Raw genomic sequence first — 19821 nt, 5'->3', positions numbered from 1 at the left:
TAATAAGTTGGCTGTAATTTCTGTGTGATGTAGTCCATGTAGGATTATAAAATAAAATAAAAAACAATAAACACGACAGTAAGATACGGTAGTCGAATAAGCCCTAAACAATAAACACGACAGTATGAGACGGTAGTCGAATAAGCCCTAAATCGACGACACCCACGCAATCTTCCCGACGAAATCAACGTTACCCAGTCCGAATCGATGAGTCGCAAATCTTCCATCAAAATCGGCTAATGCACAGTGTAATCCATCCGAATCGACGAGTCAATTCTTCCCTACTACTTCTATTTGACTGCAGCGACTAGACCCAATTGACGAGTCGCAATTCTTCCCTCCGACAAGTAACTGTGCAATCGGCATCTAAGGTACGACATTGTTGGTGTTCATATGGCATTTAACTGTGAACTGAAAGACTCCCTTAAATACCCGAGAACTGGCAGATTCCCTTGAATTATGTGGTTGGTCCTGGTTTGAATACATAATTTTATGCTTTTGATACAGTGGGGTCTACTTTCTTTATCTTTTTGGTCGCGAATACAGTGGGTTGCAGCCTAAATTTTGTCTCTTTGCTGTGTATAAAGCCATAAAGTGTGGTCTGTGGTCCATGCTTTTATGTTTATAATTGTGGTCCTGCATAGTGATGGGTAGGTTTATTGAATATGTTTGGTTCTTTTTCTTAGGATGATTGACTCTGTGGAATTAATAATTCACCATGGTGGTAACTTTGTGAAAACACCTAGGCTACAATATTTGAATGGTGAGACTGAGGTAGTGCATTTGGACCTAGACTTTATATGTTATCCCCATTTACCCCATACAAAAACGCCACATAAGCTTTGAAACCGGTGATATGTCATCCACAATACCGAAAAACCTACAAAATATGCTAGGCGGAAAAAAAAAATTAGTTGATGGCTCGAATAATCACTTATTATAGATCATGGTGCGAGATGAATAATCGTGATTGGTTGATGGTGCGGGATGACGCTTTTGCCATATATATATATATATATATATATATATATGTACATACATACATTTTTGGATTTTGTCTTCTTTTTTTGCATTTGAAAGTCATGTTCATATTAACGCACGCATCTACCACTGAATTTGCGCACACACAATTGCGTTGCACACACCATTACACACCCACCACATACAGTCATTGACAAATACACGCATCAATTTATTGCACCAGTAAAATGCAACGCACAGACTTCAGTGTTAGAACCAGCAACACTAACTCTGTAATTGTTCGTTAGTCAGGTGCATAAAGTCAATTGTTTCAATTAATTCGTGGTCTTTGTAACTTTGTTGTACTTGTTACACCCAATCACATTTGCACAAACAACCAAGAACGATCGCACACACGTCACGAAGGTCCACATGCAAGATTCATGTTCTAGCAGACTTATGCACCCACCTGAATTCACGAATGCACACATCTACGAATCACATTATATTAAAAAAAACGTGATTGATCATGTGTGTCTGTTAAAATATTCTCATAAACATGGAATGAACACTTTACCCCTCAAATTAACCTAATACACTCGAATCAAGGTTACACCAACCTACTAGACCAGTCACACACGCCACTAAAAGGTCACATGTTAGAATCCTATACAAACAGTCTTTTGCACACACCTAACACAATGAATGCACACACCTACGAACCATAAATAGATTAAAAGTTCAGACCAAACATCTAATTTATTTTCATTCTTTTGTCTCACGGTTTTCCTATTATCATCACACAATATATATATATAATGGTTACCATTATTAGGATCCTTAATATATGGAAATTATTATATTTCATTTATTTCAATTTTCAAATATTATAATCAAATTACAATTCCATCCTTATGAATTAATTTTGTCGTAATATAATTGATATTTTAATATCAATCCTAACCATTCATTCCATTTTTATAAATGGTTGAGATGGGATCTCATGATCTCATCTAATAGGGTGATCTCATAGGATCCAGCCCCATATATGTATACATATATATATATATATATACATATACATATATGTATACATATACATATATGTATACATATACATATATGTATGTACATACATATATATATACATATATATATATATATGTATATATATGTACATATGTATTATATATATGTACATATGTATTATGTATATATGTACATATGTATATATATATATATGTACATATGTATGTATGTACATATGTATATATATACATATGTACATACATACATATGTACATACATACATATATATGTATATATGTACATATATGTATATGCATATATACATATATGGTACATACATATATGTATACATATGTATGTACATATATATGTATGTACATATATGTATACATATGTATACATATACATATATATGTACATATATGTACATATATATGTATGTATGTACATATATATATATATATATATATATATATATGGCAAAAGCGTCATCCCGCACCATCAACCAATCACGATTATTCATCTCGCACCATGATCTATAATAAGTGATTATTCGAGCCATCAACTAATNCCATCAACTAATTTTTTTTTCCGCCTAGCATATTTTGTAGGTTTTTCGGTATTGTGGATGACATATCACCGGTTTCAAAGCTTATGTGGCGTTTTTGTTAATAAGTTGGCTGTAATTTCTGTGTGATGTAGTCCATGTAGGATTATAAAATAAAATAAAAAACAATAAACACGACAGTAAGATACGGTAGTCGAATAAGCCCTAAACAATAAACACGACAGTATGAGACGGTAGTCGAATAAGCCCTAAATCGACGACACCCACGCAATCTTCCCGACGAAATCAACGTTACCCAGTCCGAATCGATGAGTCGCAAATCTTCCATCAAAATCGGCTAATGCACAGTGTAATCCATCCGAATCGACGAGTCAATTCTTCCCTACTACTTCTATTTGACTGCAGCGACTAGACCCAATTGACGAGTCGCAATTCTTCCCTCCGACAAGTAACTGTGCAATCGGCATCTAAGGTACGACATTGTTGGTGTTCATATGGCATTTAACTGTGAACTGAAAGACTCCCTTAAATACCCGAGAACTGGCAGATTCCCTTGAATTATGTGGTTGGTCCTGGTTTGAATACATAATTTTATGCTTTTGATACAGTGGGGTCTACTTTCTTTATCTTTTTGGTCGCGAATACAGTGGGTTGCAGCCTAAATTTTGTCTCTTTGCTGTGTATAAAGCCATAAAGTGTGGTCTGTGGTCCATGCTTTTATGTTTATAATTGTGGTCCTGCATAGTGATGGGTAGGTTTATTGAATATGTTTGGTTCTTTTTCTTAGGATGATTGACTCTGTGGAATTAATAATTCACCATGGTGGTAACTTTGTGAAAACACCTAGGCTACAATATTTGAATGGTGAGACTGAGGTAGTGCATTTGGACCTAGACTTTATATGTTATCCCCATTTACCCCATCTCGAATAATCACTTATTATAGATCATGGTGCGAGATGAATAATCGTGATTGGTTGATGGTGCGGGATGACGCTTTTGCCATATATATATATATATATATATATATATATGTACATACATACATATATATGTACATATATGTACATATATATGTATATGTATACATATGTATACATATATGTACATACATATATATGTACATACATATGTATACATATATGTATGTACATATAATACATATATGTATACATATGTATACATATACATATATATGTACATATATGTACATATATATGTATGTATGTACATATGTATGTATGTACATATGTATATATATATACATATGTACATACATACATATGTACATATATATATATATACATATGTACATATATATACATAATACATATGTACATATATATACATAACATATGTACATATATATACATATGTATATATATATGTATATATATATGTATGTACATACATATATGTATATGTATACATATATGTATATGTATACATATATGTATATGTATATATATATATATATATGTATACATATATGGGGCTGGATCCTATGAGATCACCCTATTAGATGAGATCATGAGATCCCATCTCAACCATTTATAAAAATGGAATGAATGGTTAGGATTGATATTAAAATATCAATTATATTACGACAAAATTAATTCATAAGGATGGAATTGTAATTTGATTATAATATTTGAAAATTGAAATAAATGAAATATAATAATTTCCATATATTAAGGATCCTAATAATGGTAAACCATTATATATATATATTGTGTGATGATAATAGGAAAACCGTGAGACAAAAGAATGAAAATAAATTAGATGTTTGGTCTGAACTTTTAATCTATTTATGGTTCGTAGGTGTGTGCATTCATTGTGTTAGGTGTGTGCAAAAGACTGTTTGTATAGGATTCTAACATGTGACCTTTTTAGTGGCGTGTGTGACTGGTCTAGTAGGTTGGTGTAACCTTGATTCGAGTGTATTAGGTTAATTTGAGGGGTAAAGTGTTCATTCCATGTTTATGAGAATATTTTAACAGACACACATGATCAATCACGTTTTTTTTAATATAATGTGATTCGTAGATGTGTGCATTCGTGAATTCAGGTGGGTGCATAAGTCTGCTAGAACATGAATCTTGCATGTGGACCTTCGTGACGTGTGTGCGATCGTTCTTGGTTGTTTGTGCAAATGTGATTGGGTGTAACAAGTACAACAAAGTTACAAAGACCACGAATTAATTGAAACAATTGACTTTATGCACCTGACTAACGAACAATTACAGAGTTAGTGTTGCTGGTTCTAACACTGAAGTCTGTGCGTTGCATTTTACTGGTGCAATAAATTGATGCGTGTATTTGTCAATGACTGTATGTGCGTGGGTGTGTAATGGTGTGTGCAACGCAATTGTGTGTGCGCAAATTCAGTGGTAGATGCGTGCGTTAATATGAACATGACTTTCAAATGCAAAAAAAGAAGACAAAATCAAATGGGAAGCTATGGCTGGGAATTGGAAACACTAATCAAATAAATGGAAACAATTAAAATAAAACTTAAATTAAAATGGTAATAAATACACTAAATTGTAAAAAGACTAAACAACCCCTCTTCATACCATAATTACTTAAAATAATCTAAAAATCCCATCAAATCTGTACCATTAAAAAAAGACAATAAATGACCAGCATTTAATCTCATGATCTCGTCTAAAAGAGGTGGTCTCACTAGATCCAAATACATACATATATGTATATATATACATACATATATACATATATATATATACATACATATATATATACGTATATGTATATATATATATATATATATGTATGTATATATGTATGTATATATATATATATACATACATATATATATATGTATATATATATATATACATACATATATGTATATATATATTGATAAGCCTCCGAGATACCCTTAAATCAAGCACATATTAGGGTGTTTTATCACGTTTATAGCATCCTTACATGGTGAATTATGCTCATAAATGCTTGAAAATCACTAATTGACACACAGAAGCTACTTTTAGCCTAAAGAAGGTAAAACAAGAGTCCCGGAAATTAGAGCATGTGCTCCATCCCAACTAAAAGCCTAAACTGGTAGTTGGACTGCACATATTATATTTATGCTCACACGTCCCCTCAACGTGTGCGGTGGATTTCCGAGCGCAACACGTGGAAGTCTCTTTTTGTGGGTGACGCGGAGATTCGAACTCATGATCTTTTGCATGGCTCTGATACCAAATTAAAGCATGTAATTCCGTGGACGTAGAAGGAGATAACCTGAGACCAAACTGTTGAGTGCCCTTGACATACCGAAGTACCCGCTTTAGGAGACCCCAATGGTCGGCAGTCGGAGAGTGCATGAACTGACAGAGCCGGTTAATCGAGTAGGAGAGATCAGGTCTAGTGATAGTAAGATATTGCAGGGCACCCACAATGCGGCGGTATTGAGTCGGATTGTCAAAAGTATCATCGGATAGAGCGACTGGCTGAGTTGTGGAAGCTGGAGTAGCCAGAGCTTTGCAATCTGTCATCCCAGCCCGTTTCAGAATGTCACTCATATAGCGACGCTACGATAATAGGATCCCATGAGACGTAGTAATAGTTTCGATGCCCAAGAAAAAACTAGGTGCACCTAAGTCCCGAATTTTAAAGGTGTCGGATAGCCGAAGGAGTAGTTTATCAATCAATGACCCGTCATTGCCAAGCATTATAATGTCATCGACGTAAACCAACAAATAGACCCTGGAAGCGCCTGCTGTGTAGTAGAAGAGAGAGACTTCTGTTTTGGAAGCAGAAAACCCTGCGGAACTCAGAAACTCGTGCAGCCGTTTGAACCATGCACGAGGCGCTTGTTTAAGGCCGTAGAGAGAGCGTTGAAGATAGCAAACATGTGTTGGATGTATGGGGTCCTCGTATCCTGGTGGTTGTTTCATATACACTGTCTCGGACAAATGCCCATTTAAAAACGCATTGTGGACGTCTAGTTGCCGTAAGACCCAATTGTTTGAGACAGCTAGTGAAAACAGTAACCTGATCGTGGTTGGCTTGACTACTGGGCTGAAGGTGTCAAAGAAGTCCTCTCCAGCGACCTGATTAAAGCCTTTTGCTACTAACCGGGCTTTGTGACGCTCAAGTGAACCATCTGCCTTCCTCTTGATTCTAAAGACCCACTTGCAGCCAATGACATTCATATTTGGGTCAGGTGGAACCAATTTCCAGGTGTTGTTGTGGAGCAAAGCATTGAATTCTTGGTCCATGGCATCACGCCACTGAGGATGACCAACGGCTTGGGAGTAACACGTTGGCTCAACCGAGGTAGTAAGGGCGTAAAACTGCTCACCTGTTCCGCGGGGTTTGCGGCGTGTTCGCATGGCATGCCCATCATTTTGATGGACTGTAGTCTGATTTTGGTCAGGCTTAGACTGTGATTCAGAAGGTGCTTGCAGCTCCAGTGGAGGAGGATCCTGATTCAGTGGTATGGCTGTAGAAACATCTGCTAATGGCCCAGGTACCGTAATAGGAGATATACCCCAAGGATGTTGATTCCTGTACTGATTCAACCTGTAAAGTAGAACCAAAAGGAAAAACAGATTCATTAAAGCGGACGTGACGACAGATATAGACAGCCCCAGTTTTCAGATCCATGCAGCGATATCCCCTAAAAGAAACGGGGTAACCTAAGAAGACACAGGACGCAGACCGGTATTCCATTTTATGTCGATTATAGGGACGTAAATATGGAAAACACTGACAGCCAAAGACACGGAAAAACGTATATGTGGGCTGAGTTTTGAATAGACGGTAGTGAGGACTGTCGAAACTTATAGAGGCTGAAGGAAGACAGTTTATTAGGTGAGTGGCTGTTTCAAAGGCAAAGTCCCAATATATTTGTGGAGTGGAACTATTTGCTAATAGAGCTAGTCCAGTTTCAACTATATGTCGATTGCGGCGCTCGACACGGCCATTTTGTTCGTGGGTGTACGCGCACGATTGCCTATGAAATATGCTAAGTGTTTCAAACGTTTTGTGAAGCCGGAGGTATTCACCCCCTAAGTCGGACTGTATGGCTTTGATAGAATGGGAAAACCGTCGTTCTACCATTACCCGAAAAGACTCAAAAATTTTATAAATATCTGATTTTAACCGTAAGGGATAAAACCAGCAGTACCGAGAGTAATCATCTACAAAAAGTACAAAGTAACGGGAACCGGTAGACGAAATGACCGGTGACGGACCCCAGATGTCCGTGTAAAGCAAATCTAGAACATTTTGACTATTATTCGGAACCCTATCTAGAGGAAAGCGTGCCGATTTTCCAAGTTGGCACGCTGTACAAAGATTTTGCATTCTAAAATTATTAGAACTAACAGGACATTGTTGGAGAACCCGACTCAAAACTTGACCATGCGGATGCCCAAGCCTTTGATGCCAAATGGTGGGTGAGGCTCAAGTGGACAGGAACGCAAAATGTGACCTTGGAATCGACAGCTTGTAGAGGCCGCCCACCGTTAACCCTCTAAGAAGAACCTCCCGAGTTTTGGAATCCTTCACAACAAAACAGTTATTGTGAAATTCAAAAAAGACATTGTTTTCGTTTGTGAATTTAAATACAGATAGTAGAGGTAACGACAATTTCGGGACACATAAAATATTAAACATAGATAGGTGTTTGGACTGAGATGGAATCACTGCATGGCCGATGCTCGAGATTGCCAAACCTACGCCATTGCCGACTTTGAGTACGTCACCGCCATTGTAGGGATCCGATTGATGCAGCATGTTTTCGTTCGGCGTCGCGTGGGTGGAGGCACTCGTATCAGGGTACCATGCGTCGTTCACTGCATGGTGATTTTCAGCTTCGACGGCGACGTTTGCGCGGGGAGCCGGCCGGTCATCATAGCGCTTAAAATAGTCGACCGCAATGTGACCATGCGATCTGCATATCTGACAGCGGGGACCGCCACCGCCTCGACCACCTCGGCCGGAGTTGCCCCTGCCACGCCATTGATGGCCGCGGTTGTTACCAGAATGGCGCCCGTCGGAATCCGAACGACCTCTGCCGCGACCTGCATACAGCGCAACAGAGTTCTGCATCGGAGCAGCGGCATCAGAAGGTTGGAAATCCTCAGAGTTAATAAACTCTTGATTCTGGAGGTGATCCGCGAGCTAGGCGAGAGTCACCGTCGCTGTGGAAACCGTCAAGGCGCTCGCCATCGATCGATACTCAGGACGGAGGCCACGGAGAGCGTAGAGCACCTGTTCATCGGGGGAAAGAGGATGGTCGGCCAACGACAGTGCTTCCACGATCATCTGCGCCCTTCCAAGGTATTCGGCCGGTGATTGATTCCGCTGTCGTAAGGTCTGGAATTGACCTAGCAAGCTTAAACAGCAGGATCTTGAGGATAACGCAAGGGCGGCGTTGATGGCTTCCCAAACCTCCCGGGCGGTGGACCTGCCGACGGCGAGGTACATAACCTCGTCGGTGAGCGACGAGGTTAACAGAGATAGGATACTTTGATCCTGTTGGATCCAGGCGTGATACGCCGGATTGGTTGGCGGCTGTGCAGTGGTTGAAGACGACGCAGCCGGTGGTGGGGAGACGGCCGCCGGTGGGCACGGGTGCGAGCCGTCGAGGAAACCAAGCAAGCCCTGTCCACGGAGGAAGGGCACCAATTGGGTTCGCCAATGGAGGTAGTTGCGGGATGTCAACTTTACTGAAACGTAATGGTGCACCGCCGTGAGTGAGGGAGGAGGCACTGGCGATGGGCTGGTGGCTACGGTGAGAGCTCCATCAGTCGGCGAAGGCGCTGCCATGTGCGAGACGCAGTGGAGGATCGGAAAGGTTGATCGGGAAAAGTGGAACAATCGCTTACCTTACGCCTCTGATACCAGATTAGTAAAGTGTTTTGAAATGCATCAAACAATACAACAGAGAGAGAGTCTTATATACAATAATCTTCTAAGGACTTGCCTATTCTAATGGAGAGCTATTAAGACTATATTACAACCACAGGAATAAACAGCATATGTTAAGTAAATAATAATAAAAGGTAGTAACCAAATATAACATAACTCACACCGGGAGCAAATATGAGCAAAAGTTGAGTTCAAAGAACGAACCAGGCAAGAACGGAGCCCCGAAGGACCAAACTGGATAGCCACACGCGTGTGAGCGTGCGTGGAAATAATCCAGTAAGCTCCCACGCTACTCACACGCGTGTGGATGGTGTGGAGACGGTGCTGCGCGAATTTTCGTCTAGGGTTGCTTTTCGGAGACTATTTAAACCCCTTTGATGAATTTTCAGAGAGGATCCCCAGAATTTAGTTTTCCCTTTCTTAGTTTTTCTTTTGGAGAACTTTCTCCATTTTTCTTAGTTTTTTAGATTAGATCAATCTCCATTGTAGCAAGACAACAAGCTTGGATTGAAGATCTTCTTCTCTCTAGGTGATTTCTAATTCATTTCTATAATTTTAGTTATCTTGTTCTTAGATTAAATTGGCTTTTGTGTTGAATTTCATATCATGAGTGGCTAGTTTAATCTTGGGATTTGGATTGTGCGATTGAATGTTGCTAGTGTAATGATCTTATTTCTACATCTTGGATCTATATGTTTGTGTTGATGGATTATCTATTCTTGTCTTTTGATTGTTGTTTTGATGAGATCTTGTTTGGATCTGGCCAATCTAGATGAGAGATTGAGCTCTTGACTCTTTCATGTCTTTGATTAGAGTTAGGATTTGAAGCTTTACACAATCATAGTTCCTATGGACTTCTCAAAAGAACAATAGGATAGTGTGTAGCTTATGTGTTTGATAAAATTCCTCTTAGGGCTTTGGATGCTTGTAGGCACTCCTTAGTCAAGAAACCTTAGTACACAAGNCGATCATCTGCGCCCTTCCAAGGTATTCGGCCGGTGATTGATTCCGCTGTCGTAAGGTCTGGAATTGACCTAGCAAGCTTAAACAGCAGGATCTTGAGGATAACGCAAGGGCGGCGTTGATGGCTTCCCAAACCTCCCGGGCGGTGGACCTGCCGACGGCGAGGTACATAACCTCGTCGGTGAGCGACGAGGTTAACAGAGATAGGATACTTTGATCCTGTTGGATCCAGGCGTGATACGCCGGATTGGTTGGCGGCTGTGCAGTGGTTGAAGACGACGCAGCCGGTGGTGGGGAGACGGCCGCCGGTGGGCACGGGTGCGAGCCGTCGAGGAAACCAAGCAAGCCCTGTCCACGGAGGAAGGGCACCAATTGGGTTCGCCAATGGAGGTAGTTGCGGGATGTCAACTTTACTGAAACGTAATGGTGCACCGCCGTGAGTGAGGGAGGAGGCACTGGCGATGGGCTGGTGGCTACGGTGAGAGCTCCATCAGTCGGCGAAGGCGCTGCCATGTGCGAGACGCAGTGGAGGATCGGAAAGGTTGATCGGGAAAAGTGGAACAATCGCTTACCTTACGCCTCTGATACCAGATTAGTAAAGTGTTTTGAAATGCATCAAACAATACAACAGAGAGAGAGTCTTATATACAATAATCTTCTAAGGACTTGCCTATTCTAATGGAGAGCTATTAAGACTATATTACAACCACAGGAATAAACAGCATATGTTAAGTAAATAATAATAAAAGGTAGTAACCAAATATAACATAACTCACACCGGGAGCAAATATGAGCAAAAGTTGAGTTCAAAGAACGAACCAGGCAAGAACGGAGCCCCGAAGGACCAAACTGGATAGCCACACGCGTGTGAGCGTGCGTGGAAATAATCCAGTAAGCTCCCACGCTACTCACACGCGTGTGGATGGTGTGGAGACGGTGCTGCGCGAATTTTCGTCTAGGGTTGCTTTTCGGAGACTATTTAAACCCCTTTGATGAATTTTCAGAGAGGATCCCCAGAATTTAGTTTTCCCTTTCTTAGTTTTTCTTTTGGAGAACTTTCTCCATTTTTCTTAGTTTTTTAGATTAGATCAATCTCCATTGTAGCAAGACAACAAGCTTGGATTGAAGATCTTCTTCTCTCTAGGTGATTTCTAATTCATTTCTATAATTTTAGTTATCTTGTTCTTAGATTAAATTGGCTTTTGTGTTGAATTTCATATCATGAGTGGCTAGTTTAATCTTGGGATTTGGATTGTGCGATTGAATGTTGCTAGTGTAATGATCTTATTTCTACATCTTGGATCTATATGTTTGTGTTGATGGATTATCTATTCTTGTCTTTTGATTGTTGTTTTGATGAGATCTTGTTTGGATCTGGCCAATCTAGATGAGAGATTGAGCTCTTGACTCTTTCATGTCTTTGATTAGAGTTAGGATTTGAAGCTTTACACAATCATAGTTCCTATGGACTTCTCAAAAGAACAATAGGATAGTGTGTAGCTTATGTGTTTGATAAAATTCCTCTTAGGGCTTTGGATGCTTGTAGGCACTCCTTAGTCAAGAAACCTTAGGCTTTGGATGCTTGTAGGCACTCCTTAGTCAAGAAACCTTAGTACTTGGATGCTTGTAGGCACTCCTTAGTCAAGAAACCTTAGTACATGGATGCTTGTAGGCACTCCTTAGTCAAGAAACCTTAGTACACAAGGGTGGAAAAGGACTAAGACAACACAAAACCTTAGTACACAAGGGTGGAAAAGGACTAAGACAACACACTCTTGAATAGACAATATCCTAGCAATCCCCGATCCATTACCTTAGTCACACTACGATGCATCATCCATGAACACTATCTAATCCCTACCCCTTTTCACATATTTACAAATCTTTTTACTTTACTCTACTCTCTTGCACTCAAACCAAACCAAATGAACTCCTTTCACTCACAATCCACCCTTCACCACACTCGAATCCAATGCATGACCCAATCAAGTAAACTCCCGAACACTTGACACACCTCCACGTCCTTCCTTCGAGAACACTCGGGGAGTCACTAACTTTCCGTTTTATCATACAAATATCTTTTGACATTTCACCCTATGCACGCAAGTCCTGTCAAAATGTTTTTGTTAACTTTGATTGCATGAATGCTAGATTTGAGCAATGTTAATCCATTCCGTTTAATTTTGTTTTATTTTTATTTGTTTTTGCTACTAACCCAATTGACTACTTCTAGTCAATTGTGGAAATTTTTGTTTCATTGATAATCTTACTAGGTGAATGCACACGCGAGCAAAAGGAAATCAATGTTTACTACTGTAATACCCCGTAAAATTATTCCAAATAAGTGATATTATTTTAATACAAATACTTTCAAAAATAAAATTTATTTTTCAATCATAAATATTTTTAGCTTAATTGCTATTAAAATCGATTATTTTGTTTTAGACTTTAAATAAACTATTTTATGATCTAAAAATTTTTTATCCAAAATCTATCTGAGAAGAGCCTGCCAACATCATTTTTATAACTATCAAACTTTTCTAGTCTAAATAATTTTCTTCCTAAGTCCAATGACTTTGCTTGAGCCCAAAATATTCCTAAGTCCAAATTATATTTTCTTGAGCCTAAATAATCTAATTATTTTAGGCCCAACTACTTGCCCAATTCTCCTAACCCAACTCCAAAATAAAAATATGATTTTTAGTATCTAAGCCTAACCAAACTAGTTATATAAATAGGCATTGTTCATTTTTCTTCCTGGGTAAGAAAACATTTCGCAGCTTCTTCTTTCTCCATCTTCACCCACGTAGCTCCATTTCCTTCAACTTTTTCAAGAGCTCCTCTTCCAAAATAGAAAACCTTGATCCATTGGTAAGCTTCCTTTCTTTTTCTCCATTTCTTTTCCTTTGATAGCTTATTAGGGTTGATTGTGATGTTGTTCTTGTGTGGGTTTTGGTTTGATTTGAGAATGAGTGGATTAGGGCTATTGAATCCGAGAAGGAGGAAGAATGGTTGTGGAGGAAGAGCTTAGGAATGGATTTTGCTAGAAGAAGATAACTTTAGAGGTAAGGTTTCATGGATGCCCAAATTTAATTTTGCCCTATTTTGTGTTCTAATTTATGAAGTCTATGTATATGTGTATATAAATATTTTATGTATTGGTGTTGTTAATGGCTCAAATCTTGTATATATATATATACATTTGTGATTCAAATTGGACAATACTGCTATTTCTCTACAATTTTGGCGTGAAGTTGAAGGCATTATATATATTTGACATATACGAAATTCTAGTGTTAATTACCAGCAGCCTTTGAGTCATATATATACCACACTTACAAAACACTTTATAATTCTTAGACAGTGGGATTTGAACACTGGATCTCAAGCTTAATAAGTTGAGTTCCTTCCAATTAAGCTACTATAACACCTTTGAAATTATTTTGATTTAATAAATTATTATATAAAATGTTTTAGAGTTGTGTACTTATAAATTATTATTTTGAAAAGGGTTTATACTTTACATATTTCTTAGTTTGATATACTTAGTATCTATAATTGAAAATATTATGTACTTTGAGAAAATATGTGGCTGGAAAGCATATGTACCTAAAATTATGTATAATTATACCATTTTAAGAAAATGGTTTACATTTTGGGAAATTTATGTTTCGTGAGATATTCTTGTATTTTATTATTATAAGCTCAATAGAGACTCTTTTTTTTTAGAAAGCTAATATTTGGTAATCTACGATTAATATATGTAAAAATGTATTATTTTAGAGCATATATATCTATTTTTGGAGGGTAAAGACTATGTTGGAAAATATATATGTGTCTTACGTGGATGATAAATATTATTGTGGAGATAAAGTCTATTTTGAAAGAGTGTGGATATTGATGGGTTATATATACCTCTATGGTATTTTGAAAACTATATTTGAATAGCCTACGGGCAAATGAGAATGTTTATAAAAATTCATTTTGTATTATTACTATTATTATTTGGAGGAATTATATATAAAAATGTACTTATTTTGGAGGTTTATCCCTTTCTGTGTGGATTGTGATGTGGGCTAAGGCCCTATGTTGGAATTAAACCCGGTAGAAATAATCCTGGGTTAGTATTTAAGGGGTAACCTGGTAGAAATAATCCTGGGTTACTAGGACTGGTTTACTACCCGCTGGGCTTGGAATCCCAGTTAGGGGGTACTGTGCACACTTAAGGTAGTGGTCCTGTTTCTACCTGTGGTAAAGTGGGGGTTGTGTGATGTGTTCAGTAGAGGGTTGCTGTTCACATAGGGCTTCACTGAGATGATGTCCCTGCCCCACTGTTGTGATATTGTGATTGATTTCGATTGGGATACCTCCACTTATTTATTATGATATATGGATATTTGAGAAATATAAATTGAATTCCTCCCTAGCTATGATTATTGACATATATGTTTTTGAGAATGACTTATGAGAAAGTCTATACTTTGAGATGAGTAAAATTGTATTATGGTATGAGCTCCTCCATATCTATATTACATTTTGAAAATGTTTACGAGAATAGATGGACATTATATCCTCCATAATTGAATTATATATATACCTTGGAAATGGTTAATAGAAATGATTATGCTTTGAAATGAGTATTTCACCAATCATATGATGTTGAGCAATATTATTTGAAATCCTCCATACTAATATATGTATTTTGGAAAGGATTTTGAGTAAGCTTTATGCCTTAAGTGGCTTATATGATTGCTACTATGTTTTGAAAGTAACTATAAATGATTTATAAATTAGCTATAACGCTTTGAAGTTGGCAAATATTACTATCTGGGGATACCTATTATTTATATGAGTTATAGTAGTATTTTGAATGGAATGTTTAATGGCTTTAGTGCCTACTTTATCATGGGGAAAAACTATTTTTGGAATATAAACTATAAGTATTAATTATGATGTTGATATTAAACTCTCATGTTGATAACTCTATTATTCTTGTGTGAGTTAAACTTTTAGAACCTCCTCCCTTATTTTGAAAACCCTTTCTTTGAAAGTTTCCTTACTTGATGAGATGTTGTCTAAAAACACTTTATAAACTCTTCTGAAAATGACTTTTCAAAGCTTTGGCTAAATGCTTTCTAAGTGTGGCTATCCAAGTCTTAAAAACTTATTTACAAAGTATATATATTTTCAAAACTATAAATGTCGTAATTATTTTACGGGGCAAAGTGAACCTTACTTAGCATTTTTATGCTAATGTTGTTTGTGTTTTGAAACCTTGTTATTTTCAGGACATGGTGTAAAGTGATTCGTTTTGAGAGCGCGGCATAGATTTAGTACTCTTGGAGAAGTTCTGGGCATAATGGTTTAGTTAGGATATGATTTATTGTATTATAATTGAATTGTATTATCGATAGTGAAATGTTGTAATTTGATTTATAGATAGAAATCCTTTGTAGCCTGTGCATTTGGGCTTAGTGGTGGTCCAAGCGTGGCATAACACCCTATTGGTTTAGAGTTTGAATTCGCTTCCGCATTTATTTTTAGTATGGTTAGCAAGAAAGATTGTTTATTTATGGTTTATTCCAGTAGTAGAAATTGAGGGTGTTACAACTATCCTACATTCCTGAAATCAATAGAGCAACTAGAAGGAAAAATACCCAAGGATCACTAATGGCTTCATCAAGCGCAACAAGAAATCCACAAGGAAGAGGAACAACTGTACCAAATCCACCCCCAGTTCCAATTAATCCACAAGTACCGATACCGATTAACCATGAAGAACCAATTCTGGAAGAACCACAAGCTAACAGAGCAAACAATCAAGAGAACAATCGTGAAGAAGAATATTATGGAAATCCTCAAGAACCACAAAGATCAATTGCAGATTACATGACTCCGGATTTTAACATGCACAACTCGATCTATGTACCCCCAATGGAGAACGTCAACTTTCACGTGCATCCAACTATTCTCACACTGGTTCAGAACAATCAATATTCGGGATTACCATCTGAAGATCCCAACGCACACATCACAAGGTTCATACGAGCATGTGGGATGTACAGACAAGAAGGCGTTAGCGAGTAAATAGTTCGAATCAAATTATTCCCATTCTCAGTTATAGGAGAGGCAGCACTATGGTTGGAAAGCCATGACGACAATCATTTCAGATCATGGCAACAATTGCATCGAGAATTCATGAACGAATTCTTTCCCATTACCAAAACCATGAGGATTAGAAGGCTAATACAAGAATTCAAGCAAGGAAGGCTTGAAAGTTTGGGAGAGGCTTGGCGACGATTCAAGGTTCTTAAAAGACAATGCCCACAAGATCTGATGCACCCATGGGACATGATTAGCTCATTCTATGGAAGGCTAACAGATGAAGGAAAAATGTTGCTTGACTCATCCTCCAGCGGTGCCTTTGTCTCCCTAGCCTTACAAGAAGCTGAAGAACTGATTGAGAGAATATCTAAAAATACATCCTGTTGGTATGACCGAAGAGGAGATCATGGAGGCATATATGAAGTTTATAATCGAGTGGCAAGCGAGGCAAAAATAGAAGCAATGAATCACGAAATCAAAAAGCTACAAGCTATGGTAGAAAACATGGAAGGAAAGCCCAAGCCCTGTATGGCTTTGGCACTTTACTGTAACATCTGTGGAAGACCTCACGATACAAATATTTGCACTTCTCCGTTTGCTTCTGAGCAAGTCGAGGCGGTAGATTACCAAAGGAACTCCAATTTCAATGCTTATGGACAAAATCAAAGATCGAACAATAATTGGAAACAGTGAGAGGGATAGAACAATAGCAACAATGATGGATATCAAGCGCGAGGACAATACAACTATGGAAACAAGCCTGCATATGAACAGAATGACAAGAACAGACTGATGTACAATCAAAACCAAGGAAATGGAAATCAAATGACTCAGTTCAGGCCACAATACAACTCTCAACTTGACTTTACTCAACAAAGAAGGGATGACATCTGTGAAGTAGATGAAAGGCTTACAAGGACAATCATGGAACTCAAAAATGATCGAGCAAATATGAAACAAGAGATTACTCAAGAAATTCGACAAGAAATTTCCAGTCTTAGACAAGAGTCTAAAGCCACACTTAAGACAATTGAGAATCAAATTTCTCAAATGTTTAAGATGATGTCGGATCGACACTACGGACAACTCCCAAGTAACACTGAGAACAATCGGAAAGAGAGAGTCATTGCCATTAATGCCAAGGAAGAAGAACATGTGAAATGTGATCCAATGGATGCCATTTGTGGAACATGCCAATGTAAGGTAGAAGACAAGAGAAATGAGACTACCTCTTGTAGTCCCACTCTTGAACTAAAGAATGCGAGCGGTTCGTGCACAATCTCAATGAAGGAAAACAAGGAGGAAATCACTTCGGAAGTATGCCCAAAAGAAAAGGAGCTACAACAGGACAAAATCAAAAGATCAAAAGACGCGGCTCGAGAAGGTACAATCAATGCTTTTATCCGAAAATTTTTCAATAACAAAGAATGCCGTGAGTTATTTGAAGATGACAGTAGTGATAATTTTACTTGCTTAAGCCAGGAATCTTCAGCTTGTTTGACTAAGGGTTACCCCAGAAAGAAGGGCGACCCTGGAGCTTTGTTGATTCCTTGCTCTATACAGAACATGGAACCTCAAAATGCTCTTGCCGACCTTGGTGCTTCTATCAATGTCATGTCTTCAAACCTTTTCGAAAAATTGAACTTACCATGCTTGAAACCAACGAGGCTAACTCTACGTTTAGCTGACGGAACCACACGGTATCCTGAAGGCTTAGCGGAAGACGTTTTAGTAAGAATAGGGAAATTTCTTGTGCTTGTCGATTTTGTTGTTTGCAAGATGGGTGATAATGAGCCCAATGAATCTTTGATTCTTGGAAGACCATTTCTAGCTACTTGTCGTGCACGAATAGACGTGAGTTCAGGTGAAATAACCCTGAGATTTGCTGGACAAGCCACAAATGATAAAAAGGAAAAAATGAAAGAAGGAATTGATGAAGATGAAAGGGCAAAGGTAAAGACGAAGAAGAAACCAAAACCGAAGTGGGAGAAATGATAAGCTTACATGGAAAAACACGTGGGTACCAAAACGCTTCCTACCCACTACCAAGGAATATGGATGATTTCGACCAAGGTATGATACGTCTAGCCAATGACGTAAACTGTGGCGCTACTTGGGAGGCAACCCAAGGTTTTAATAAACGTTTTTACATTGTTTTTATGCTTTCGTTTTTTTTTTTTTTTACGTTTTCGTTATAATAAATTGCTACAATCAAATGGAACCATGTTTTGAGGACTAACTTGTAGGAGTCGAGGCTAAAATTTGCTTTGGAGAGGCTTATTTCGGACATAGGTATGAAGGGAAAAACCGAAACCGGAAGGAAACAGTGCAGGAGACTGCCACGTGGGCTCACACGTGTGTAGCCGTGCGTGTGGACGAGACAGAGAGCCCACACGCACACTCACACGCGTGTAGCCGTGCGTGGGAGTGAGACAGAGAGCTCCCACGCACGCTCAGATGAGTGTGACCGGTGTGGAAGCCCTCCTACGGGTTTAAATCCCTCATTCAGCCATTCCACGCCACTTTGCTCTAAAAACCCTATTTTCTCTTCTCTTCTCCACGCAAGGTGAATCCTATACTCAAGGTTTGGAAATCTATTCTATTTTTACTTCAAAGAAGATCAAAAACATCACCATCAAGGTAATTTCTCATCTTTTTAACTATTTATCCTTGAATATTCATGAGTATGGAAGAGCTTGAATGTGAAATTTGTTCTACATTCCCTTGCATGATTTTGAATGTTTAAATTGGTTTATAATGCTTCATTGAACTATCCTTTGATGTTTTCTTTCATTATTGATGATTACATTGATGGATTGTTATGTATTTTTGAGCTTTAAGTGTGAACACCATTGATGACAAATGGGTTTGTTAGATTTCTTGTTTAAATTATGAAATTGATGCTTGAATTGATGTGTAAACTTGTTGTAGAACTATTATATGCCATCAATTTGACTTTTCACATGCTACATTGCCCAAATTGAAATTTTCAATTTCAAACCCTAATTTTTGAATTTGGGGAAGAAGATGAAGTTGACTTTTTGAAATTCTTGACTTTTAGAGTTGACTTCTTATTTGACTATCAAATTGAAATATCTTATGATGAATTTTTGCATGTGTGTGATAATGGAATGATATTGTTGATATTCTTATGCTAGAATTGTCCAAAATATAGGAGAAACTATGGCAAAATTTTCGAAAATTCTTAGCCCTATATGTTTGAAATCCATTATCTTGACAAGGAATTTTACACAAATGCAATGGTGTCTTATTTGGGAAAAATTATTCAAA

The 19821-nt window shown here is 38.0% G+C and overlaps 1 long non-coding RNA gene across 1 annotated transcript; it reads left to right on the top strand.

Moving 5' to 3' along the window:
• Positions 1-13302: 13302 nt before the first annotated feature.
• On the top strand, positions 13303-16005 carry LOC116000323. The gene is made up of 2 exons (XR_004094090.1): positions 13303-13490; positions 15714-16005. It is a non-coding gene; the product is annotated as an uncharacterized LOC116000323 (long non-coding RNA).
• Positions 16006-19821: the final 3816 nt, after the last annotated feature.

The sequence above is a fragment of the Ipomoea triloba genome, chromosome 12 (genome assembly GCF_003576645.1).
Source record: "Ipomoea triloba cultivar NCNSP0323 chromosome 12, ASM357664v1".
Lineage (NCBI taxonomy): Eukaryota > Viridiplantae > Streptophyta > Magnoliopsida > Solanales > Convolvulaceae > Ipomoea > Ipomoea triloba.
Note: the sequence above shows the minus strand (reverse complement) of the source record. Positions and strands in the feature narration are given on the sequence as shown.